This window comes from Sus scrofa, chromosome 5 (assembly GCF_000003025.6).
Source record: "Sus scrofa isolate TJ Tabasco breed Duroc chromosome 5, Sscrofa11.1, whole genome shotgun sequence".
Taxonomy (NCBI): Eukaryota; Metazoa; Chordata; class Mammalia; order Artiodactyla; family Suidae; genus Sus; species Sus scrofa.
The window spans coordinates 95,837,344-95,864,605 of NC_010447.5; the positions used below are offsets into that span (position 1 = coordinate 95,837,344).

Below are 27,262 nucleotides of genomic sequence, written 5' to 3' on the forward strand. Positions count from 1 at the left end.
TTAAATATAAAGACACATACAGATTAAAAATAAATAGTTAAAATGTAACTACTCCTACATTAATCAAAGGAAAACAGAAGTAGTTATATTAGTTTCAGGCATAACATACTTCAGCGAAAATGCAGTTATCAGGGATTAAAAACAAAACAAAACATTTAATGGATAAAGTGTTCAGTTCTTCAAGAAGGCCTGCCAATCCATAATGTATGTGGTCTTAACAGCCAGTCATCAAACTATGTAGGAGAAACACTATTAGAATTGTAAAGAGAAATAGATGACTTAGCTTTCAAAGTTGAAGATTCAACATCCTGTGTCATAGACATGCTCAGCTGTCAGAAAATCAGTAAGGACGTAATTTAACCCCAAGCACCATCAATAAACTGGGTATAATAGCCATCTGTAGACAACTTCACCCAATAAAGAAGGATACTTACTCTTCTCAAGCTCATGCGGAACATTCACTAAGATAACCACATTCTGGGCTATAATACCCACCTTAACACATTAAAAAGAATGGAAGTAATATGATGTCTGCTCCCCAGCCACAGTGGAATTAAACTAAATATTGGTATCAGAAAGAGAACTGGAAAACCCCCAAATACCTAGAGATTAAACACCACCATTCTAACATATGGGTCAATGGAGAAATCTTAAGATAAATTTTAAAATATTTTTAACTCGCTGAAAATGAAAGCACAACATCAAATTTGTGTGATGCAGCAAAAGCAGTGCTCAGAAAATGATTTATAGTATTGGATGAATGTATTAGAAAAGAAAAACATCTAAAATCAATAATCCAAGTCCATACTTCAGAAAACTAGAAAAAGAAGAACAAATACAATTAAAAGGAAGCAGAAGCAATGAAATTGAAAACAGAAAATCAATAGAGAAATATCAATGAAACAGAAAGCTAATCTTTCAAAAAAAATGACATTGATAAATTTCCAGTGAATTCAGTATTTGCATTTTATCTCTAAATGAATACACTCTCTTATAAAAAGTTAAAAAAAATTGATAAGCTTCTATATGCCACGGGAGCAGCCCAAGAAATGGCAAAAAGACAGGAAAAAAAAAAGAGAGAAAAAAAAATGAGCGTATTAATATACAGGCACACTTTTTTTTGAACTTTACACATATTGTGTGTTTATACAAATTGACAGTTTGTGGCAACTGTGTTGAGCAAGTCTATAAATACAGTTTTTCCAATTTGCTCATTTTGTGTCTCTCTGTCACATTTTGGTAGTTTTCACATTTCAAACTTTTTCGTTATTATTGTATTTGTTACAGTGATCTATGACCAGTGATCTTTACTATTACAGTTATACTTGTTATAGCATATTTTAGCAATAAAGTATTTTTAATTAAAATATGTGTTTTTATACCAAATGCTATTGAACACTTAATAGGCTACATTACCGTATAAATATAACATGTTTATGCACTTAGAAATGAAAAAATTCATGTGATTCACTTTACTGTAATATTTACCTTATTACGGTGGTATCTCTGAGGTATACTTGTACCCAATTATTAGAATGGCCAAAATCCAGAACAAAGACAACTCCAAATGCCAACAAGGATGTGGAGCAATAGGACCTCTCATTCATTGCTGTTGGGAATGAAAAATGGTACAGCCACTTTGAAAGACCAGTCCGGCAGCATCTTACAAAACTAAATATGCTCTTTCCACGCAATCCACCTATTTCACTCACTCCTTTATATTCACTCAAATAAGTTGAAACTTTGTGTTCACACAAAAGCATGCACATGGATATTTACAGCCGTTTTATGTACTATTGCCAGAGACTTGGAAGCAGGCAAGGTTTCCTTCAACTGATGAGTGGTAAATAAGCAGATTATAGAATGTTGTTCAGCAGTAAAAATAAATGAGCCATCAAGCTATAAAAAGACACAGAGGAATTATAAATGCATATTACTAAGTGAAAGAAGGTAATCTGAAAAGACTAATACTGTATAATTACAACTGCATGATATTCTGGAAAAGGAAAAAATCTGGAGACAGTAAGATTAGAGGTTGTCAGGAATTGAAGCAGTGAGGGATGAATAGGTAGAGTACAGAGGACTTTGGGGATACTCTGGTTGATACCATAATGATGAATATGCTTTTACAGTTGTCCAAATCCATAGAATGTGCAACAGGAGGGAACCCTAATAAACTCTGGATTTGAGTGATGAAACGTGTCAGTGTAAGTCCATCAGTTATAGCAAATGTACCGTCTGGTGGGGGATGTTGATAATGGGGAGACTATAAATGTGTGGAGGAGGAAAACGGGAAATCTCTGTACCTTCCCCTCGGCTTTGCTGCAAACCTGAAAGTGCCTTAAAACAATAAAGTTTTAACTTTAAAAATGTTACCACATCTGCGGTGCCAGCTTTATTAATTAATGCATGTAATACTAAATTAGTTTGGTTTTTAATGTCCTTAATAATTATAGTTTCTTCTATTATGAATATTAAGCCTTCACTAGGGCACCATGAAACACGAAGTCCGAAAGTGTGTTCCATTTTCTTCTTGAAGGGCATGTGCAGGGTGAAAAATTAGCCAAAGGGCCAAAAATGCCTCGTTTCTAATCTCTTCTTGGCAACCTGCTTAAATGGGGTTAATTTCCACATTTATAAAATGGGATAAATAGTAAGATATCTGTAAAAATACATATAAAGCTACCTAACACCTGCCTGCCAATAGTAAGAATTTAATAAATAGCAACTGCTAATGTTGCAGTTATTATTTAAACTCATCAAAAATATAATCCCCTTTAAGTGATTGCGGAGTCTCTGTTCTCTATCTCTGGCACCTATTGAGCCACTTATGATGGGGCATGATAATGTAGAAAATAGAATGTGTGCATGTATGTGTAACTGGGTCACTATGTTGTACAGTAGAAAAAAAATTGTACTGGGGAAACAATTTTTAAAAATTTAAAAAATACAATAGGGTCATCTGAATGCTGGATATTTTATATCTCGTGTGATTACACAGCTCTCCTTACCACATCATTGCTCTCAGCATACTCTTCCAGAAATCACATTCCTTCAATGTTTCAATATCATCCTTGAGTTAAATTCACATCTTTTGCATGAAATTTAAACACTCTGTAATCTGGCTTCAATAAATTATTTATTCTTACTCTGCACCCCTGAAACCGGCACGAGATCCAAATGTAGGTCATATTTATATATTCCTTACCTTATCTTTTCTACGAAAAGCAGAATAATCTTGACATAATTCCTCAATGTTAGGGTGATGAAATTGGTATTTTTATGTCATCACTAACACAATGTTTGAAACCTACTAAACACTCAAACTATGTTTGTCGAAACTATGAATAAAGTTACAGCCACATACACCAGAGGTTGTCACCGTGACGACTTCGCTGAGTAAATCAGTAACAAGATGTTAAAAAGAAGGTCAGTGGAAGTGGGCAGAAGGGAAGCAGAATAAGTAGCTTGAATAGCCCTGATGTTGTTGGATAGTTATCTATAAAAGAAGCTTAGTTCATGTCTTCTTTATTCACTCCCTCACTCTGATTTTTCTCAGCTATTCAAATCTGCTCTATTATCGTTCATTAACTCCACCCACAATAGAGAACCCTATCACTTCCAAAAATACTGTTTTCTTTTGTGATGACATTTCCCCCTATAAACAATAGCTACTCTGAAAATAATCAGAAATATTATACCTTTCTTATCTGGTCTACTCTGAGATACTTTTATCCACTTTTCCAAAGTTTAAACAATTGATTTTTATGTACATATATGGAGAAGAAATAAACAAAACGAAAATTCAATATGGACTATATATAATAAGAATGGTATAAATTTAGTCTGGTCTGTTACACTTTCATGGTTTACAGCACCATGTAATCATGATAAATGCTCACAATAGGGTCAGTCCCGGACTGGTGTTTGAGTCCTTAAAGCTGAGTCAGTTTTGTTAAATAAAATTTAAAGTGTTGAACTCATTTAGTTTAGAAATGTTACAGTGAAAATACAAATAGGTTTATAATCACACGGCAGATCTGCTTCTTCTTCCACCTTAGTCCTATTAGTTATTTACGTGAACAATGTTCTTAATATCTCTTGGCCTCAGAGTCCTTGTCATTTATAAAGATATAATAAGTCTTAGTGTTTAGTTTTACTGTGAAAGTTAAATGACCTAACATGAAAATACTGTTAACACTAGAAGTTATATAAATAATCATTGCTTTCTCTTGCCTTTTATGGTAATTTTATTATAATTGGCTGTTTGTATTAATATTATGTGTATGTGTGTGTGTATTTAATTTCATTTCTAATTCAATAATTCCAAAATGACATGAGGTCGTTTAGTAATATAGCTCTTCCATTCCATCATTTAAACAGCGTATTTGTTGACCATCTACAATATGCATATTGATGTGTTAAGTGTGATAAATCCAGTAACAGGAGAAGAATCTGGAACTAAACACAGCGCAGAGGAAAAGCTATAATAAGAAATCATAGTTGATGTAAGCTATTGTAATTGAATGTAAAATTGTCTGAAATACATGGCAAATCACATTTTATCAGATAAATATGATTAAATGCAACACTCCATTGTCTAAGTCCTTTGTTTTGGATTGCCATTAGTGTAAGGAATTACCACATATAAATATAAAATCCTTCATGTAGACTTGAGCTGTCTACCCATAGAAACTTTTAGAGCAGAATTGTGTCTTATTCTTTCAGTAGTTGGGCTGCAAAATTCACTATTTCTCTAATAATGTCCTAATAAGAAACTGCCATTCTTTTTCACTTATCCCTGTATATACTATGTAAAAGTATAATATGTGATTTTAAAATGTTAGTTCTGTTACAGATTAATTGCTTTCTTCCCTTTATTAAGAAGTAGGAGACACATTATAGGATTAAGATCCTCCAGGGTCTGTTTTATTGACCCACTAATACAGGATTTGGGTGGTTAAAGCACTTAGCCTTTAGGTTTGTAGCTCATAATGTAACCTAGGCATGAATAAATGGGATAAGAAAATGTACCCTGGAGTGTCTTGATGTCATATTAAAAATAATAAAACACATGAACTGATATATTCTGAATTCAAATGAAGAAAAGGTTAGCTATGCAAACATGCAGTACTCTGAACTGAATTAAATTGACACTTTGTAAAAGCCTAATAATATGGTTGCCATACATAAAATTTTATTCTACCCAGTATATTTTGTTAAATTTGTTTTCTAAAAATCATTTAATGGACTTGGAAAAAAAATTTTGTTTAACTTTGAAAAGCTCAAAGGCAAATGTTGATTACTTAAGTGTAGAGGTATTCTACAGGAACATTTTTAATGTCTCTGTTCTTCAAAAGAATGTTCCTTTCATGGTTTACTGTATTATTCATGAACTCCGAGTTAATTTATTTTTATTTCATTCACTTTAAAGTGTATTGCATACTTTCAACATGACAAAAACTGGGCCAGGGACTGTGCCAAGTACTGAGGATTCAAAGATGAATAAAATACTTTCCCCACCTTGAATTATTCACAGTTAAGTAGAGAAAAACAACATGTAAGCAATTTCATACAGAGAGAAAAGCGCTGTAATTCAGAGTCCTGTTTCATTCTGCCTTCAGGATGGAGAGGGAGGCTTTATGAATGACGCATCCTAAAGACAAATTGCAAGCATTTAAAAGTAAGGGAAAAGGTGATGGGAGTGCCCACAAGGTGAGTCATCATCGCCAAGTCCGAAATGTTCTGTGATCTGCTCAGAGCTTTGGACTTCTCCCTAAAGGCAGCAGGACACTACCAAATGCTTCTGTCGTTGTTTTCTTTTTTTTCTTTTCTTTTCTTTTCTTTTCTTTTCTTTTCTTTTCTTTTCTTTTCTTTTCTTGTCTTGTCTTGTCTTGTCTTGTCTTTTCTTTTCTTTTCTTATTTATTTTTTTAACCAAGGGAATCATAAGAGCGAATTTATCTTTCAGAAAGCTCCCTCTAGCAGCAGTATGGAAGATTGATTGTCCCAGAGTGAGGTAATTACCAGAGCTTAAGTGAGAGATGTTGAGGGACCAGAGTGGGAAGGAAATGAAGAGCAGAATTTGAGAGAAAAGTAAAAGTTAAAGCTTTCCCCCTTCATAATGACATGAGTGGACAGCACCTCGTAGGGACTATGATGTGGCGGTAAAGGGCAGGAAGGAAGGGAGGAAACCTTTGGAGTATTTAGACCTCTTTAACTGCAGCAGTAACTAACACTCGCCCGGGGGAAGCAAGCACTTTTTGCACTTTTATTAATCTTGCAGGTCTCGTCATAAATTTTATTTCCCACAGGAGTCTTTCCTAAGTCAGCAGCTCTAAGATCCCAGGCTCTCTCTCTCTAAACCTTGCATAATTTTGAGAAGTCATTTTGACATGCTATTCAAAGGGACTGCCCTTCCCCTGTAAGGTAGGAAACTTTGAGAAAACAAGAAATGTGTGTTATCTTGGTGTTTCTAGGACTTAGCACAATGAGTGTTATAGGACAGAGTCAATCAATACTACTGAAATAAGTGTACCTAGGGAACTATGAATGCATCTTGACTCAGACCTTTTGAAGATTAAGTAGAAAAAAAATCAGCAAAACAAATATTGAAAAGGCAGTAGAGATTCTTTACTGAATGATGAGCATCATTCATAGACATTTTGCCCTCAGTACTCTGCCTTGCCCTCGCAATGATCATTTAACCCTGTTAATCTTGTCAGTTTACTTCCTTTGTTAGCACCCATTTATTCTTTTCCAATACTTTCTAAAGGAGATTCAATTCACGTAGTAGAAACAAAGTCACTCAAGATCTGCTAACTGCTTACATCTGGAAGCTTATTGAAGTTCATTACCAGGCAAGTTTTCACAAATAACATATGGTTCAATTATACTGAATGCTGGCATTTCCTTACACATCATGTTTACTCACTCCTGGATATTTTGCACATGTTGCTTTATCAAGCTGAAAATTTCTATTTATCTTTCAAGTTTCGGTGCAAGTATCACCCTCTGGTGGAAAATATTTCTGTCATTCCCTGTCTGAAAGAGATCTCCTGCTTTTTGTCTCATGACTTGTCATTATTCTAACATCTCATATGCTATATCATGACCCCCTCACTTTTGACTGTAAAGTGTACCTCACTTTTAGCTCAGTGAGTGTTACAAAGTTGACACTCAATAATCACTTTTGATTAACAGGAAAGTAAATTTCTTACTGATGCCCTGATTCAGCTGCTTTCTAATAAAGAAATAATTTATGTATCATGTATGCCTCTCCTGTTTTCTAAAAGGGAAATAGTAATAAAGACAAAAGAAAAAAAAATTTTGAGTTAGAAAACAAAAATTAGGAAAGAAGAAGCTATTAAGGATCTAGAAGACTAATTAGCAATCTAGTCCATCTAACACCAGAGAATTAAACACCATAAAATAATAAAAGATGAAGAGTCTATGGAAGTTTAAAAAGAGATATCTCTTTAGGGAGTTCCCATCATGGCTCGGTTGTTAACGAATCCAACTAGGAACCATGAGGTTGCGGGTTTGATCCCTGGCCTTGCTCAGTGGGTTGAGGATCCAGCATTGCCGTGAGCTGTACTGTAGGTCGCAGACATGGCTCAGATCCAGCGTGGCTGTGGCTGTGGCTGTGGCAGGCAGCTACAGCTCCGATTAGACCCCTAGCCTGTGAATATCCATATGCTGCAAGTACGGCCCTGAAAAAGACAACAACAACAACAAAAAAAAAGACCAAAAAAAAAAAAAAAAAGAGAGAGCTCTTTAAATTCAACAGCAGATATTTTGTATTTATTTTCTCAAATCAGCAAGAAAAAATGCATTATATGAGATGAAACTACAGAAATGCATAAAATATTCCATTTCATATTTTGTCATTGTGTAAAAAGGTTAACATTTAATTTTATTTTACGTAAGGTGATTTCCAAAGGAACATGGAAATCATCAACTTATAACAGAGAGAGGAGAAAGGAATAGTTTTATCTTAGACCCATATATAATTCTTGTCCTGTTAACGTGATACTCTGATTCAATATGTACCTCCTTCTATTGCCATGAACACTTGAAAATATTGGACAAACTATCATAAGCAAATTGGAAATGCAGAGTTGATTGCAAAAGAAGAAATTAAAGGGAAATCCCTGGTGCCACAAACAAAGAAGGAACTAGTGGCTAGAGCAGTAACATTTTGAACTGATACAGCTGTAGCTGGTAGCCAGATATGATACCATAGTCAGAGGTAATTCCTGAATAACTGGGCTTTTAACATCCAGAATAGAATAGAGAAATGGGTTTGTGCTGGAGAGGACCTTGCAAGTGCACTGCAGGAAAGAAGGAAGAAAGTTTAACTCTTCTCAGGAATCTTTCTAGGAAAAATAAATCTGCTGTGAAAGCCTAGGAACACAACTTGAAGCCAAGGGATCAACATGAAAAATAACAACAACAGAGTGAATAACAACAATGACAGACTGGTCCTCATTTAGTGAAACCCCTGAAATTCAAGAGATAAACAAATGCAAAAAGAATCTGAAGGGAGCCACTCCTGTATCCCCCAGATTTATGCAATTAGACGACACAATGAAAGATTCACAACAAAAATGTCTATATCAAAAGAGAGAATGAAATTAAAACATAAATGAGGAGGGACTACATCCTCTAAAATCAGACCAGTTTGAAAGAGACTCTAAAATCAAGACACATGAAATGGTTAAAGGAATAAAAGAAAAACTGAAACCTACATATAATGACAGAACAATTTGGTTTGGAGAGAAAGGAACACATTTGAAAAACAGTCAGATAGAACGTTTAGCAGTCACATACATCATCAAGAAAATAAAACTTTAATTGGTAGAGTAAGCAGATTAGACATATCTAAAGATTATTTAAATGCAATTATGACTTTAGAAAATTTAAAAGATTCAGCATAAAGAACTGAAGCACAAACAACATGGGAAAAAAGCTAAGAAATGTAGAAAATAGAATTAGTAGTGCCAATACATGAGTAAAGGAGTTTCCAGAAAGAGATAATGTATAAGAAACAATATTTAAAGCTATAATTGCAGAGAATTTCTCAGAATAGATAAAAGTTATACATTCTCAAGTCGAAGCATCAAATATTATCCTGACCAGAAAACAAAAATAATTGAGTCAAGAGTTCCCATCTGGTTCAGCAGGTTAGGGATTCTGTGATGTTACTGCTGTGGCTCAGTCACTGCTGTGGCATGGTTTGATCTCTGGCCCAGGAACTTCCGTGTGTGTGTGTGTGTGTGTGTGTGTGTGAGAGAGAGAGAGAAAGCGTAGGCATTTCAATTAATACCACAGAAATACAAAGTGCTGTGCGAGACTGCCATGAACAAGTATATACCAAAAAATTGGTAACCTAGAATAAATGAATGCGTTCTTAGAAACACGTTAACTAATGAGATGACTAGGAAGAAATAAAAGTCTGACCAGACCAATAACAAGTATGGAGATTTAATCAATAATCAAAAACCTGCAACACAGAAAAGCCCAGGGTCAGGAGGCTTCTTGAGTACATTCTCCCCAACACTTAAAGAAGAAGTAATGCCAATTCTTCTCAAACTTCCCAAAACTTGAGGAGGAGGAAACGCTTGTAAGCTCAGCCTATAAAACCAGCATTACCCTTATACCAATGTGAGAAAAGGCCCTACCAGAAAAGAAAGTTATAGGTCAATATCCCTCATGAACATAGATTCAAGAAATTCCCAACAAAATACTGGTAAACCAAATTCAATAGCACATTAAAAGGATTACACATGATGATTAAATGGGATTTATGTCTGTGATGCAGGGATGATTCAGCATATTCTAATCAATAAGTTCAATACACTACATTTACAAGACGAGGTATAAAAATCATAGTTACCTCAGTAGATAAAGAAAAAGCATTTGGCAAAATACAGCGTACATTCATAGTATTAGGTATAGGCGGAATGTACCCTGACATAATATAGCACGAATATGAGAAACTCACACCTGATGTTACATTCAGTGGTGAAAAACTAAAAGCTTTCGCCCTAGGATCAGGAACAAGACAAGGATGCCCACTCTCATAACTTCTATTTCATGAAGTACTAGAAGAAATAATACCTTTGCCTAAGTCTGTAACATGTACAACACTAAGAGTGAACCCTAATGCAGAGTGTAGACTTTGGGTGATAAGGATATGTCAGTGCAAGCTCATTTTTTTTCGTTTTTATTTCAAGTGTACCATTCCAGTTTGGGATATTGATGGTGGAGCATTCATGTGTGGGTACAAAAAGAAAAAAAATATATGGAAACTCTCTGTACTTTCTGTTCATTTTCACTGTGGACCTAAAACTGCTCTTAAAAAATGAAGCTTATTAATTGATCAATAATGGGGAAAGATCAGGCAAGTTTGCTTCCTTACAAAAGATTTGAGGTCCTTTAGGTCAAGGTTTCTAAACTGTGATGCAGACTCTTTTATGTACACCATCGACTTGGTTCGATGAGAATCAGTGTTAAGATAAAGTTCATTCTGCTTACTTTGCTGTAAGTAATAAAAGTCTTTGCCTCTGAAAAATACAAGCAAAAAATAGGCTATTTTTATTTATTAATTATACCTCAACTAAGCTGTCAGAAAAACAAAAGAAATTTAAGGTTGGTGACAATTTTATGAATAAATTTCTTACATTTAAAAAAAATGAGTGCATTACATTATCTTGAATATATTATGCGGGAATTATCTTCGTGTGTCTGAAGTATTTTGTTAAAATTTTCTAAAAGAAAAAATGGACACATGAGATTATGATGCATAGAGTAATGGGGAATATTTCTTCAATGACTTCATCTCCTTAAGAATTTGTATAGGACATATACAAGCTAAAAGAGATGTGTGCACCTCTAAATAGTTGTCCCCAGAACCACAAACTAAATAGAAGCAAGCTGTTATTTGATAGCCAAAGATGTCACATAATTAATCCAATGGACAGAAGCCTTCTCTTGGGTAATCTTATATTTGGTCCTTTAGCTGTCGTCCCACCATCACGCTTACACAGACACACACTCTGAGGAAAAGCCCAGCTCTATTACTGTATTGCTGGCTGTTTAACACTTCAAAGGAGTCTCATATTTCTCAAGTTAAGTCTTTTGTATTTTAGGGATTTTTAAACGGGTCTGTGTAGCCTCTATTCAAAGTGTATAGGGTACAATCAATTGGGAGCCTGTTTGATACTTCTAAAGCACTAGAAAGAAATAGTAGCGAAAAAGAATTTAACTTTATCTAACTCTATATCTTAACAATCCTTGGCAAAAACTTCAAATTCTGTTTTTCAGAAGTCATTTCATTTGGGTTGGGGGGGGCACAGGTACATTTTTTTTCTTCTTTGGAATAGCACATCTATCAAGGACTTTTTAAAAAAGAAGTAGTCTATTTAGTTCTTCAGGGCTTTACCTAATCAATTAGAAACAAATTCTCTTTGAGAATAAAAATAAACCTAAAGTTTAAATAAAGCTGTAAAATAAGTTTAAAAGTACAAGTGTAAATATATTTTCATATCAAATTTTATTCATTTCTATTCTTCAGACAGAACATCTTCTTAAATTTAGGGAAAGAACTTATATCCTTCTTAAATGATTTTTTCCTTGGCTTTTATACTCTATTTGATTTTCATGAAGAGATTGCCTTTGATCTTCAAATATCAGACTATCTGTGGAGAAAAGAGGGGATAGGGGATAAATTAGAGAATCTAAAATCCTCATTTTATTCTGGCAGATAAATCTGTTTTCAACTCAGAGCAAGTAACAGGAAAATTTAGCAAAGAAGCAGAATAAAGAAATGGTAGAGCTGCCAAACTTCTCCCAGTTTAGGTCACCACTGTATGTATTCATTATGTGTGAAAAAGAGAAGAGCCAAAACAGCAAAAATTCAACTCAAATGTAAGGGCCATAAAATACATTCACAATTGCTAGTTTAAATTAAATGCCCTGAGAAAAGGGAGGTTTGGGAAATAAAATTAGAAGAAACCTATGTAAGGTTTAGTCAAGCCTAGGGGAATTGTAAGGTCATCTTAGGCAAGCTCTATTTCGTAAATAAATGGAAAATTAACCAGAAAATTGGGGCTCTCCATTAAACAGTAAAAAAAAAAAAAAAAAAAAAAAATTTACATGTAGTGATTAAGGATTATTATGTCAGTTTGTATTTGTATAATTTAAATAAAAGTGTTGAACAAAAAACACATGGGATTTGGCTTTTTAAATATTTAAAGTAATTGTTCTGATTATGTTTTCATAATTTTCTAGTTTATAAAAATAAAATAACATTATTATAATATGGTGCTTCATGTGTAGATTCATGTTTTAGTTGAACATTTTAGTTCTCCAGTACTGAAGCTTCTAGGAAACTACTGATGACATTAAAGTATATTGCAAATAAATAACTCAATATAGACGTTGTCACTGGATAGTGTGAACATAATTTTATTGCCTGCTAACTGAAGTTCTTGCATGTTTTAAATGGCATTTAATGTTGCTTAAATTATTGTGGCTGTAAAGGACACATATCCAATCTCAATAATTAAACTTATAATGTCAAAAAAGGTAAATTTAGTGGCTACATTAAATAGAGTATTGATAATGTTTTCAAAGTACTTTTGCTTGTCATTGAATATGGTATTGATGTTTTTAAAGTATTATTTGCTTCCAATTTTAATACATTTAGAGTCGTATGAATACCTCATATATAGGACAGCAATTACTTTAGCTAAATCTATCGTATTTTACATTCTTTTTTTATTTAATGATTTTTATTTTTTTCCATTATAGCTGGTTTGCAGTGTTCTGTCAATTTTCTACTATACAGCAAGGTGACCTAGTCACACATACATGTATACATACCTTTTTCTCACATTATCAGCCTCCATCATAAGTGACTAGACATAGTTCCCAGTGCTATACAGCAGGATCTCATTGCTTATCCATTCCAAAGGCAATAGTTTGCATCTATTCTCAGTCCCAGATTCTCAGTCATCACACTCCCTCCCCCTCGGCAACCACAGCTCTGTTCTCTGAGTGCATGAGTTTCTTTTCTGCTGAAGGGTTTATTTGTGCCATATATTAGATTCCAGTTATAAATAATATCATATGGTATTTGTCTTTCTCTTTCTGACTTACTTCACTCAGTATGAGAGTCTCTAGTTCCATCCATGTTGCTGCAAATAGTACTATTTTGTTCTTTGTTATGGCTGAGTAGTATTCCATTGTGTATATATACCACATCTTCCTAATCCAATCATGTGTCCATAGACATTTGGGTTGTTTCCATGTCTTGCCCATTGTGAATAGTGCTGCGATGAACATGTGGGTGCGTGTGTCTTTTTCAAGGAAAGTTTTGTCTGGATAAATACCCAAGAGTGGAATTGCTGGTTCTATGTATAATTTTCTGAGGTCCCTCCACATTCTTTTCCGTAATGGTTGCACCAATTTACATTCCCACCGACAGTGCAGGAGGGTTCCCTTTTCTCCACACCCTCTCCAGCATTTATTTGTGGACTTATTAATGATGGCCATTCTGACGGGTGTAAGGTCATAGTAGTTTTGATTTGCACTTCTCTAATGATCAGTGATGTTGAGCATTTTTTCATGTGCTTGGCCATCTATATATTTTCTTTGGAAAAATATCTAGTCAGGTCTTTTGCCCATTTTTCCATCGGGTTGTTGGCTTTTTTGCTGTGAAATTGTATAAGTTGTATGTATATTTTAGAGATTAAGCCCCTGTCAGTTGCATCATTTGAAACTATTTCTCCCATTCTATAGGTTGTCTTTTTTTTTTTTTTTTTAATAGTTTGCTGTTCAAAAGCTTGTCAGTTTGATTAGGTCCCATTGGTATATTTTTGCTTTTATTTCTGTGCCTTGGGAGACTGACCTAAGAAAACATTTGTAAGGTTGATTTCAGAGAATATTTTGCCTATGTTCCCTTCCAGGAGTTTGATGGTGTCTTGTCTTATATTTAAGTCCTTAAACCATTTTGAGTTTATTTTTGTGCATGGTGTGAGGGTGTGTTCCAGTTTCATTGATTTACATGCGACTGTCTAATATTCCCAGTACCATTTGCTGAAAAGACTGTCTTTTTCTCATTTTATATTCCTGCCTCCTTGGTCAAAGATTAATTGACCATAGGTGTCTGGGTTTATTTCTGTTTCTCTATTCTGTTCCTTTGGTCTGTATGTCTGTTTTGGTACCAGTACAACACAGTCTTGATTACTGTGGCTTTATAATGTTGCCTGAGAGTTATGCCTCCTGCTTGGTTTTTGTTCCTCATAATTGCTTCGGATATTCTGGGTCTTTTGTAGTACCATATAAATTTTTGGATTGTTTACTCTAGTTCTGTGAAAAATGTCATGCATAATTTAAAAGGGACTGTATTGAATCTGTAGATTCCTTTGGGTAGTATGGCCATTTTTACAATATTAATTTCTCCAACCCAGGAGCATGGAATATGTTTCTATTTGAACCCTTTTTAATTTCCTTGATTAAAGTTTTAGAGCTCTCAGTGTATAAATCTTTCACCTCCTTGGTCAGGTTTATTCTCAGGTATTTGATTTTTGGGAGAGCAATTTTGAAAGGTATTGAATTTTTGTATTTGTTTTCTAATATTTCATTGTTAGTATACAGAAATGTGACTGATTTCTGAATATTAATCTTATATCCTGCTACTTTGCTGAGTTTGTTGATCAGTTTGAGTAGTTTTGGGTTGAGTTCTTAGGGTTTTCAATATATAGTATCATGCCATCTGCATATAGTGACAACTTTACCTCTTCTCTTCCTTTTTGGATATCTTTTATTTCTTTTGTTTGTCTGATTGCTGTGGCTAGGACTTGCAATACTATGTTGAATAAAAGTGATGAGAGTGGGCATCCTTGTCTCATTCCAAATTTAGTGGGAAGGCTTTCAGCTTTTCTCCATTGAGTATTGCATTTGCTGTGGGTTTGTCATAAATGGCTTTTATTATGTTAAGGTATTCTTGCTCTATACCCACTTTGGTGAGTTTTGGTCATGAATGGATGTTGGACTTTGTCAAATGCTTTTTTTGCATTAATTGAGATGATCATGTGGTTTTTGACTTTTCTTTTGTTAATGTGGTGTATGACATTGATTGATTTGCATATGTTGAACCATCATTGTGAAACTGGGATGAATTCCACTTGGCCGTGGTGTATGATCTTTTTTATATGTTGTTGGATTTGGTTGCATCTATATTCATCAACGATATCAGCCTATAGTTTTCTTTTTTGGTGGTGTTTTTGTTTGGTTTTGGAATTAGGGTGATGTTGGCATCATAGATTGTCTTTGGGAGTGTTCCTTCTTCTTCAAACTTTTGTGAAAGTTTAAGGAGGATGGATATAATTTCCTCTTTGTATATGTGGTGAAATTCACCTGTGAAGCCATCTGGCCCTGGAGTTTTATTTGTAGGGGGTGTTTTTATTGTATGTTCAATTTCATTTCTAATGATTGGTCTGTTCAATTGATCTATTTCTTCTTGATTGAGTTTCAGCAGGCTGTAAGTCTCTAGAAAGTTGTTCCTTTCTTCTGGGTTGTCAAATTTGTTGGCATAAAATTGTTCATAGTACTTTCTCATTTTTTTTTTCTGTAGTATCCATTGTGACTGCTCCTTTTTCATTTCTTTTTTTGTTTATTTGGGTTTTTTCTCTCCTCTTCATGGTGAGTCTGTCCAGAGGTTTGTCAATTTTTTTTTTTTTTTTTTTTTACCTTTTCAAAGAACCAGCTCTTGGTTTCATTGATGTTTTTATTGTTTTTCAAATCTCTATTTTTTGATATCCTCTCTGATCTCTATGATCTCCTTCCTTATGCTGACTTTAGGTTTTGTTTGTTCTTCCTTTCCTAATTCATTTAGGTGGTGAGTTAAGTTGTCAATTTGAGATTTTTCTTCTTTTTTTGAGGAAGGCCTGTATTGCTATGAATTTCCCTCTGAGCACTGCTTTTGTAGCATCTTATAGATTTTGAGTGGTTGTGTCTTCATTATCATTTGTCTCAAGGTATTTTTTAATTTACTTCTTGATTTCCTCACCGACCCATTGGCTTTTTAGTAGCATGTTGTTTAGTCTCCTGTCCTGCTTAGCCCACATAAGCGGTGGTGCACCCAGTGCTCCTAGTTGTAGGGCCTTGGGAAGGGACAGTGATCAAGCATCTGCATTTGACAGTGGCAGCAGCAGGGCGGGTGTGTTCCCAGGGTAGTGAGAGTGACAATGGATGGCACTCAGTTGCAGTGCCCTCTTTTATTTGCCTACCCCTGAAGTGACTGGGCTCACAGGTGGAACCCACTCACAGGGCCCCAGTGGTGGCAGGCATTGCCTCCTCGTGGCCTCCAAGACAACTGCTGTGATCAGTCCCTGCTGCCTGTAGATCATGCAAAAGGCACCTCATCACACTTAGCCCCCCCACTGCCCTTAGCCCACACAAGTTGTGCCTGGCCACTGTAGCCAGCACAAGAAGCTCCCAGTCTCCCGTAATCCAAGCTAGTGGCTTTTCTCCACCTGTTGCCTGCACCTGAGTCTCTGAGAGCTCACAAATATTCAGGGCCCTCTTATGGAGGTCCACCCCTCCTCTTTTCATCCTCCCCATCAATGGTGCCTTGCTTTTTCTGTGTGCCCAGACCTCCTCCTGGGTTCCCTCTGCTGTGGTGTTCCACTCCCCAGCCTGTAGCACACCACTACCCTGCCTGTGGCACACCACTCCTTAGCCCCTCAGTCTGTCTACACACAGGCAACTCTAGTCCTCTCCCTGAAACTGACCTCTGGAGCCTGAATCTCATTGCCCAGCCCCCACCCAAGTGTCTCAGGTGGTGGTGTCAGGGAGGTGGTGCAGATGGTCTGTGTGGCTCTCACTATTTTGCCCTCCTCAGTCCAGCTGCTGCACTTTTTTCAGTGGCTTTGAGGTCCCTCCATCTCAGCTGATCTCCCCATTGGTTAGGTGGCTTCCCAGGATGTGGGTTCCTTTTCTCTTTCACAGCTCCTTCTCAGGAATGCTAGTCCCATCCTGATTCTTTTTTCCTCTTTCTCTCTTTTTGTCTTTTGTTCTACCCAGTTATGTCAAGTGTTTCTTGACCTTTTTGGAAGGTCAAGAAACACTTGACCTTTCTGCCAGCATTCAGTAGATGTTCTGTGTGAATTGTTTTACGTGTAGATGTGTTTTTTTGATGTGTTTGTAGGAGAAAGTGAGCACAACATCTTACTCCTCTGCTGTCTTGATCCTTTCCCCCTACATCCTTAAATTATATGATTTATCATTTTTTCCTTTTCAGCATCATCCTTGTCTCTCTCAATTCCAGATGCCTAACCATTGTGCATGTTTATGGAGATTAATCTCAGACCTCCATTTCATTAACTGACAATGGCCATAGTTGAATTTCTACAGTAATGAGTTCATTGGGTGGCAATTTTGCAAGATTTTGGGGGGAAGAGGAGGTGTAGAAGTTATCGACATTTTAAAGGACCAATTTATAAATCAGTATGCTTTAATGCAATATTTTTTCTCTTTGACTAACTGGGAGTTTATTTGCATGCATTCTAAGTGGCAGTGTCATTGGAAACTAAGATTTTTGTCATTTTGGTTTGACAGACTCACCCAGAAAGCACAACCCTGATTTTGCATAAGAACAGCTATCAACAGACCCTAAAACGTGAGTCCTATTGGTTTGTGCTATTGAATTCTACGTTGCTATATAAATGATCTTGTGATAAGATATGGCTTTTATTTCATAATTAAAATCTTGACCAAGTATAAATGTAGACTATAAGAAGTGCAGAAAGGAAGAATTGATATGTTTGTTGCATTCTTTAGTTTAAAAGATTCTAGTAGTTAGTAGCTACTTAACTCTGAAGCAGATATTGTGCTGTTCATTGATAGTTGTTTTAAAGCAGATAGCTTTACAGAGTTTTGATGTTCCAATTTCTTTATGGTTGATAAAAATATATAAATATAATATTCCTTACAACTAAGCATTTCCATGCTATTTTGTACATGATTTACTTTTCTATGATCAATATCCCTAAGTATTTAGAGCATGTATTTAGCATCTCAGTTTTTCTCGGAGATTTTACAAATGGAATAAGTGCTGGGTCAAAGACAAAAGGCTTGGTGCACTTTTCTTCTCAGTTCTATCACAGATCTGACTTTTAGTACTTAATAATTTTTGGTATCTCTTCTCTCTGGCCTCTGATAAGTTGTCTTTGATAACCTGCTGTTTTGTTCTTGAGCTTTGCCATGGCTACAACTCTGGGGTATCAGAACTGTCAAAAATAAAAGTAAAAGAGCAAGAATCGTGGAGCTTATGAAAGTTAGAGAAGACATAAGGCCTGGTATCGACAGATGAATTTTCCACTGGCAGGTAGTTTTCACTTTATCCCATTTGCTGTCACAGTACACAGTACCTGAAATAATAAGGGGATTTTTTTTTTCCCGAATAATGGACGATAGGGGCTGTTTGCTTTGTGAGAATCTGCCAAGGCAGCATGCCATGTGGCTTTATCTTTGAAAGTGAGGGTAAAACAAGCTTGCTGAGCTGCAGATAAGGGACTTAGAAGGAATTCTATTCAGATGTACCTGTCACTAATTTATCTGGAGGTTTTGTGATTCATACATACTGCTCTATGTGCGATGAGGCATTAAATTGGTTTCCTCTGGGAGCAGGTCACATTCAGGGGTCCTCAGACCTACGCTTGTGGTATGGTGCATGCCTGATTCATATAGCCTATTGCTACTCAATTTTTATCTATTAGAGGGCTGGTAAGTTGAACATATGTTAGATGATCTCTTGGAACATTTCAACAGCAAAGGGAGATTGACAGAAACTTAACTATCTATTAATATGCACATGTTTCTAACAAAAATTAATCAAACTTTCTGATGTTAGTACATTTATTATGATAATTAAGTAGTTATACATATGTTTCCCAATAATGGCCTAGCTCTTTATGAATGCATTTCCATAGCTCTTTTATTTATTGGAACAAAGGGATATGTACTTAAGTGCATTATTTTATCCTGGAAAAAAAAATGCAGAGCTGATTTGAAACAGGTTTCACGAAAGGAAAAATTTCAGAAAACATAGAGTTTTCCCATTTACATTATAGTTTTCTACTGTGGCAATTCTGCTTCATTACTCAATATATTTTGAAAAAAATGTCATACCTTAGAAAATGAAATAGATACTGGTTCAAATTTGAAAGGAATATAAAAGGAAGAGATGCTTATTTATTGTTAACATTGTGCTGAGAGGTTTTTACACTGACCTCTTTTTTTTTTGGATGTGAGATATTTTAGCAAATGCAAAAAAAAAAAAAAAAAAAAAAGCAAAACAAACAAACCGACTCTATTTTATTTCTGTGATGGGATACATAAAACTAAAACCTAATATCTTCCCTTCAGTTTTAACTTTGCTACATTTTGTGTAAAATTAAGCCAGTAAATGGCAGAGGTAGTTAAATGAAAGCAATCAGTAAAATCTTTCTAAAGTGTTTTCAGCATGCATGATAGCAGTCTTAAGTGTGGGTAAATTAGCAATATAAACTGATACATTTTCCCTATTTTTTTAAACTTAAAATTGTTTCTTATATTCTGTATTGCATTTCATGAAGTAGCAAAAGGAAAACTCTTCCAAATGGAGGAGGATGGTAACTATATGCTGTATTTATATGGTGTAAGTCTCTTTAGATTCTTGTCCTAATTATGAAAATGTGGAACATTTAACATACACTGGAATTTTCCTATTAATGAATTAAAGCATAATTAGAGAAATACTATAAAAAACTGCTAGATAATTTATGCCCAATTCATAATATTTAAATAAGATATTCTTCACATTTCACACTCCTTAAACTGTGATCTTGTAAATCCTCCTAATAAGCAGGAATGTGAAATAAATACATTTAATAATGTTATTTTCAGGTTTCAAAATATCGTAGGAAGCACTTTTTTGGGAAAAAAAAAAAGAAAGGCAGTTCATAAAGCTAGGGGAAAAATATTGTTATACTATATGCAAAGTACCCAAAACAAGGCATATTTTTATCCTCTTCTCTCCATTTTCAGTTTTTTCTACAGAGAATAAAAATGTATAAAATTTGAATTTTCCGTATTTTTATTAAAATCTATTATTTACCACACTATTACATATTTTCTTAATTTTTTTAGAAAAATATTTTACAAATATAAACTAACTCCATATTATTTTCAGAGTAATTAAAATGAACCATTTCGTTAGAGGCATTTAAAGGATTTAACAACTACTTTGTTGCTGAGATTATAGTGGTACTTTTAAATAGTTTATTATATCCATCATGAGTTTTTCTTCTGTTCTTTGTTTTCTAGTTAATCTTTTTTAATTATATACATTTCAGGTATGCAGCATTATAATTTAACCGCTATACACTCTACAAAGAGATCATCACCACAGACTAGTTACTATCCATCTCCATAAAATTGACCCTCTTTACTTATTTTGCCCACTCCCAAACCCCTTCCTCTTTGGTAATCATTAATCTTATCTCTGTATCTATAAGTTTATTTTTGTTTTTATGTTGTTTTTTTTAGATTTCACATATAAGTGAAAATTTTAAGGTATTTTATTTTTCTGTCTGACTTATTTCACTTAGCATTATTCCTTCAGGGTCCATTTATGTTGTCACAAATGACAGTATTTCATTCTTTTTATGTCTGAGTAGTATTCCATTGCATATATATGTATATATATTGTACATCTTCTTTATCCATTCTTTTACTGATGCATAGTTAGATTATTTTAATATTTTCGGTATTATAAATGATGCTGCAATGAAAATAGTAGTGTATATATATATTTTTTTTAAATTAGTATTTGCATGCTCTTCAGATCAATACCCAGAAGTGGAATAGCTGGATCACATGGTAGTTCTAGTCTTAATTTTTGGCAGACTCTCCATAACTATCTTCCATGGTGGTTGCAGCAATTTCCAGTCACATCAACAGTGTATGAGGGATCCCTTTTCTCTACATCCTCTCCAACATTTGCTATTTCTTGTCTTTTCAGTCAAAGCCATTTTTGCCTCTATTCTCTACATGAGTAACTCCTCATGTTTCAAACTCTACTTAAAGAAATTATTATCACGTCTTCAAAAAAGTATTTCATCATTATTCAATCTAGTTTTGGTTGCTTATGGACCTTCTTTGACCTTATAGCATTTGCTATAATATTTAAGTATTCCACCTGTATTTTATAAATATAAATTATATATGCACAGATATATAGAGAGAAAACATTATTTACCAGTTTATTTTTGTCTCTTCTATAAAACAAGCACAATCTCACCAGCATAGTGCCTAGAATGTAATAAATAGTCAATAAAATTTGTCAAGTGCATGAAAACAGATAATGAAAACTAAATAATTGCATAAATAAAAAAATAGGAAATGTGATGTTCATATTAAATATATAGTATCAAAATTATATAATTACTGGTTTATTTAACAAAATAATTATAAATGCCTATCATATATGAACAGAGAAATCAGCAAACTCCACACAGTAGCTTCTCCACAACACGATTGAAGCCTACCAAAACTTACTAAATATTTAGTGCCATAGAATCCAGAATTAGTATCGTCTTAGAGTAAGTATGAAATTTTCTGTGGATATCTTTTGAAATAGTTTAAAGAAAAACAAAAATATCTATAATTATTAAAAAATGTACATTTATTTCAAAAGTATTTATTAAGTGCTGTCTATGAATAAAAACTGTACAAAAGTCTACAGGTGATTTACTACTGTAAATGGTTAACTCTCACTTCATGAAATCAGTATACAGTAAGAAAATTCAATATATACTTTCAAATACTCAGTAGAGCTTTAACTATAGAGCAGAAGTTGAAAATATTAATAGCAGTTAGCAGAACTAGAATTCATTTTCAGCTGAGGTTATTTTCAATATGCTGAGCAGCAGCATATTGCTGAGGTTAATTTGACACTTCCCTTTGAAGAAAGTGGAGGAATTCTTGGCACAGGAAATGGCATAAGAAAAGCCATAAAGAAGGTATTTAGTAATAATTAGTTGCTCATTTCATTCAACAGGTATATTAGGTAAATGCATAAGGATATTGTATTATGCTTGACAGCTGCTATGCATTATATTGGAAAGTAGATTAGGACAAGATTGTATAAAATTTAACACTAGTTTAAGATTTTAGGATTTTGTTGGTATGTACCTATATCCCTAGAATATGTCCAATCTCTTATTTTAGAAGAATAAAAAATAAGAATGTGGTTATTTTGAATGGTAGTTCACTCAGAAAAATCTGATGTTAGATACTTGAGTTCCCTTTTGTATGTGTAATATACATCAATACGTGAATACCTAGACATGCACACAGACCCTCTACACATACATGTGTGCGCGTCTGTGTGCGTGCATAGATAAGTGTGTCACTTAATCTGGCTTTATTTTACAAAATAGTTTAGAGGAGGAGTCGGTGTCAATATGTATAGAAACTGCTAATGACTTTGACAGATATTCAATAAACTGGTAAAGCAAAGAAGCATGACATAAAACGTCATCACTGAAGGGTGTATCTTTCAGAGACCGACCTGAGGAAAAACTCATAAGGATGGTGACTTGTAAAATAAGAAAAATGGAGAAATCCAATGTTTAATTAGAGCCCGATGACCAAAAAATCAAGATGTATGCAATCTGTTACTTCCCTAAACATATTCTTTACAGCACACCCAATGCACTATGTACAGGAATTTTGTGATAATTTTTTTTGTAATTGATAATTTAAAAGAAATTTGAGAAAAATATGCAATATCTGTTTTAGAAAAAGAAAAAACACAATAGCCTATTAAAACTATGAAGAGTCTTACACTAATAAAACTGTGCGTGATTAATCCATTATTTACCAAGCTCATTTAACTAGGTAATGCTTATTTCAAGGCGGTGATCTTTCCCTGATTCTAGGTTGCCTAGGTTTAGATTTACAGTATCATTTTCTGAAAGCATTTACAGTAGGAAAAATAAAAGCAGACTTTCACTGTTTGGTATTTTATATACTATTTAAGAATCTTGGTATTGTTCAAGATTGCAAAGTCATTCTTCTGTATTTCCTTCTAGAATAGTTTCACCTCTAGCTTTACATTTAGTTCTATGAACCAGCTAAAGTAATTTTTGTATACTGAAAAAGTAGGGGTCAAGAACTTTTAAATACAAATACCCAGTCAGTTATGGCATCATTTCATATATACTTTCCTTCTCCATTGAACTGACTCAGGCTTTGTTCCAAAACTAACTGAAAATATTTGTGTAAGATTTTTATTATTCTCTTGATCTTTTTGTGCATTATTAAATTCTTGAGGTGTGCTTTTGAGATATTTGTCTATTATTACTGCAGATTAAGAGCAAGTTTAAAATAAAATAGTGTAACTCTCTGAGATGTGTTCATTTTCAAGATTATCTTGACTATTCCAGATCCTTTTCCATTTTTCTTTAGAATTAGTTGATATTCTTATGATATTTTGATTGAAATTATATTAAAGCTAATAAATAAGAAAATTAGTATTTAAAAATATTGTCTTCTCATAGTTCCCATCATGGCTCAATGGAAACGAATCTGACTAGTATCCATGAGGACGCAGGTTCCATCCCTGGCCTTGCTCAGTGAGTTAAGGATCTGGCATTGCCATGAGCTATGGTGTAGGTTGCAGACATAGCTCAGATCCCGCATGCCTGTGGCTGTGGTGTAGGCCAGCAGCTACAGCCCGGAATTGACCCCTAGCCTGGGAAACTCCAGATGCTGTGGGTGTGGCCCTAAAAAAGACAAAAATAAATTAATTAGTTAAAATATTGCCTTCTCATTTATAATGATGACGTAGCTCTCCTTTCATTTAGGTGTTATTCCTCTCTTAAGCAATTTGTGTTTCCATAATAGAGTTCCCATACATGTATTGTTAGATTTATTCCCATTTAATGTTTATTGATGCTTTCATTGATGGTAATATTTAAAATATTTATTTTTTGTTTTTAGTGTATGGAAATACAATCAATTTTATACTGACTTTTTAGCCTCTGAGATTGATAAATTTATTTATTACTCTATGTATTTTTTTATAGTTTTCACAGGCTTTTGTATATGCACAGGCCTATTATATAACATTAAGGTCTTCATGCCAACATTTATATTTTCATTGCTCTTGATCTTATTTCACTAGTCAGGATTCCCACTATAATGTTGAAGAGAAATAGTGAAAACTTATTCTCTTATCATAGTCTCAGTGTTAGGAAATAAACATTCAGTGTTTATCCCAAGTATGATTTTAGTTTTCACATATGTTCTTAATGGGATTGAAAAAGTTCTACTCTATTCCTAAGTTTTTTTTTTTGTTTTTTTTTTTTAGAGTTTTGTCACAAATGAGTGCTGGATTTCAAATATTCTTTCTGCATCTTTTGTGATGATATCATTTGTCTTCTCTACACTATATGTACATATATATACACACATGTGTGTGTGTCAAATTGCATTGATTACTTTCTGAATGCTAAACTAACCTTGCATTCCTGGAATGTATTCCAATTGATGATCATGTAGCATCCTTCATATATATGAGTGACTTAGTTTGCTATTACTGTCTTGAAATTTTTGTGTTTAGGTTTATGAGAAATATTGGACTGTAATTTTCTTTCCTTTCTGGTCTTTATCTCATTTGGTGTCAAGGCATAAAATAAGTTTCAAAAGCTTTCTTCCCTCTATTTTCGAAGTTTGTGTCTGATTTATTGATCAAGTAATTGATAAGATTCACTAGAATAGCTACTTTAAAAGCTATTATATTTATTTATTTACCTATTTTTTTAGGCCACACCTGTGGCATATGGAATTTCCTGGGCTAGGAATCGAATCCACACCACAGCTGCAACCTAAGCCACAGCTGTGGCAATGCTGAATCCTTAACCCACTGTGGCGGGCCAAAGATCGAGCCTGTGCCTCAGCAGCAGCTTGAACCATGGTAGAGACAATACTGGATCCTTAACCTGCTGCACCACAGTGAGAACTCCTAAAAAGCTATTTTAATAGTTCTTTAAATAGCCTGGAATTTTATTTGTATAATTTCCTGTTTAATAGATAAAAGGATATTCAGGTTTTTCTTTATTACCCTATGTCAGTTTACAGCAGTTTATGTCTTTCAGAAAATGTGTCTATTGCATCTACTTAGATGAAACTATTGATAAAATAGTATTATGAAATATTATGAAATTGTATTGCTGACTAGACCGGTAGTACTGTTCACTTCATTCTTGATATTGGCATTTTAAATTCATCCTCTTTGTTTTCCCTAAATAGGGATAAGAGTATAACAATTTTATTAATCTTTTCAAAATTCTTTAATTTTGTTGATTTTTAAATATTTTTTCGTTTTCAAATTCTTTGATTTTTTGATTTTTAAATATTTCAAAATTCCTTTAATTTGTTGATTTTTAAATATTTTTCACTACAAATTCATTGTATCAAATTCATTAATTTTCTGTTCTTCTAATCCTTTTGGATTTTAAAATGATTTTTTGCTTTCTACCTTCTAAAGTTAGAAGATTAGATTATTAATTTTGTACTTCACTTCTTCACCAATGAAACAATTTGTAATTATGAAATTTTTCCCAGGCAGTGCTTAAAATTTTACACAATTTTTGCCATGGTCTACTTTAATTACTGTATAGTTTGAAATGACATCCAAATTACTTGGTGATTTCCTCTTTAGCCTATGGATTATTTACAAGTTTAATGTTTAATTTCTAATTATTGGAGATTTTCTACCTTTTTCACTTATTCATAATTGATAGCTTTGTGGTAAAATAGTAAACTGTGCATTTAATTATTGGAAAATTTTAAAGAGTTATTTTAAAGCCTACTATATGTTGAATGCACTATGTACTGAAAAGAATATGCATCCCACAGTTTGGAAAATAGTGTTCTATAAATGTCAATTAGTTAAATAAGTTGATAATTGTGTTCATTTTTTTTTTGTATTTTTGTTTTCAATTACCAAAGCAGTATTAAAATCACCATGCAAAAGTGTAGATTCTTTCTTCAATTCTGTCAATTTTCATCTCATGTAGTTCAAAAATCTATATATAATTAGGTTATTATGTCCTCAATGAATTGACCCTCTTTATCACTGGAGTATATTGCTCTTGATGTCTGGTAATATTCTGCCTTGATAACTACTTTGTCTATAATTTTTTATCTTATTAAGTGAATACTAAATAATCATGGAATTAACTGAAACTGAATTAGTATTACAATAAATATTAAATATAAATTAATATGTTTAGGAGTTCCCGTTGTGGCTCAGTGGTTAACGAATCCGACTAAGAACCACGAGGTTGCGTGTTCAATCCCTCAGTGGGTTGAGGATGTGGTATTGCCGTGAGCTGTAGTGTAGGTCGTAGACGTGGCTTGGATCCTACTTTGCTGTGGCTCTGGCATAGGCTTGGCAGCTACAGCTCCAACTGGACCCCCGGCCTGAGAACCTCCATGTGCCGTGGGTGCGGCCCTAGAAAAAGGAAAAAAAAGACCCCCCCAAAATTAATTAATTAATATGTTTATTAAAATGTTTCCCAGTTTGTCATTCAGTAATTTTTAATAGTCATCCACCATATCTGAATACAAAATACTGCTCATACGTGTATTTATGTAGAGAGTCATTTGAAAGCTTAAAAGACAAAAATCATGGTATGCATATAATATTTAAATGATGGACATAAAGACCTAAGTAAATAATTCAAACCCATATGTAGACATTTGCAGCTAATAGGGACATTAATGGTAGATGTTCCATTTTATACATTGAAAAATTAATCCTGTGAGAAGCTAAAAACTAGTCCCCAAACACAAATATTGTTAAGGTCTAGGGTATCAATGTTGTTTTGTTCTACAAACTACTGATACTCACTGAATAGGGCCTTTGTGAAGATATCCAAAACTGAAAGAAAAAGACAAAAGGTTTCAAACATTTCCTGATAATAGGGAAGTGGAAAATATCCATGTCGTAGCATCCTTAACCAAGGTCCTCCACCTTCAAATCCACCATCTTTTCAGCTACAAAAATGATTACAATTCACAATGGAAAATACGTGTCCTTTTTGTTTCCCTCTAGCTTGCAAAAAAGAAAGAAAGGAAGGAAGGAAGGAAGGAAGGAAGGAAGGAAGGAAAGAAAGAAAGAAAGAAAGAAAGAAAGAAAGA

The 27,262-nt window shown here is 33.9% G+C and overlaps 1 protein-coding gene across 1 annotated transcript in view; it reads left to right on the forward strand.

The window, feature by feature from the left end:
* The window catches only part of MGAT4C (MGAT4 family member C), a 730,245-nt gene that overhangs the window by 373,565 nt on the left and 329,418 nt on the right, over positions 1–27,262 (forward strand). Inside the window, 1 exon segment of the mRNA NM_001001859.1 lies at positions 17,627–17,687. The gene's annotated coding sequence lies outside the window, so the exon portion shown is untranslated.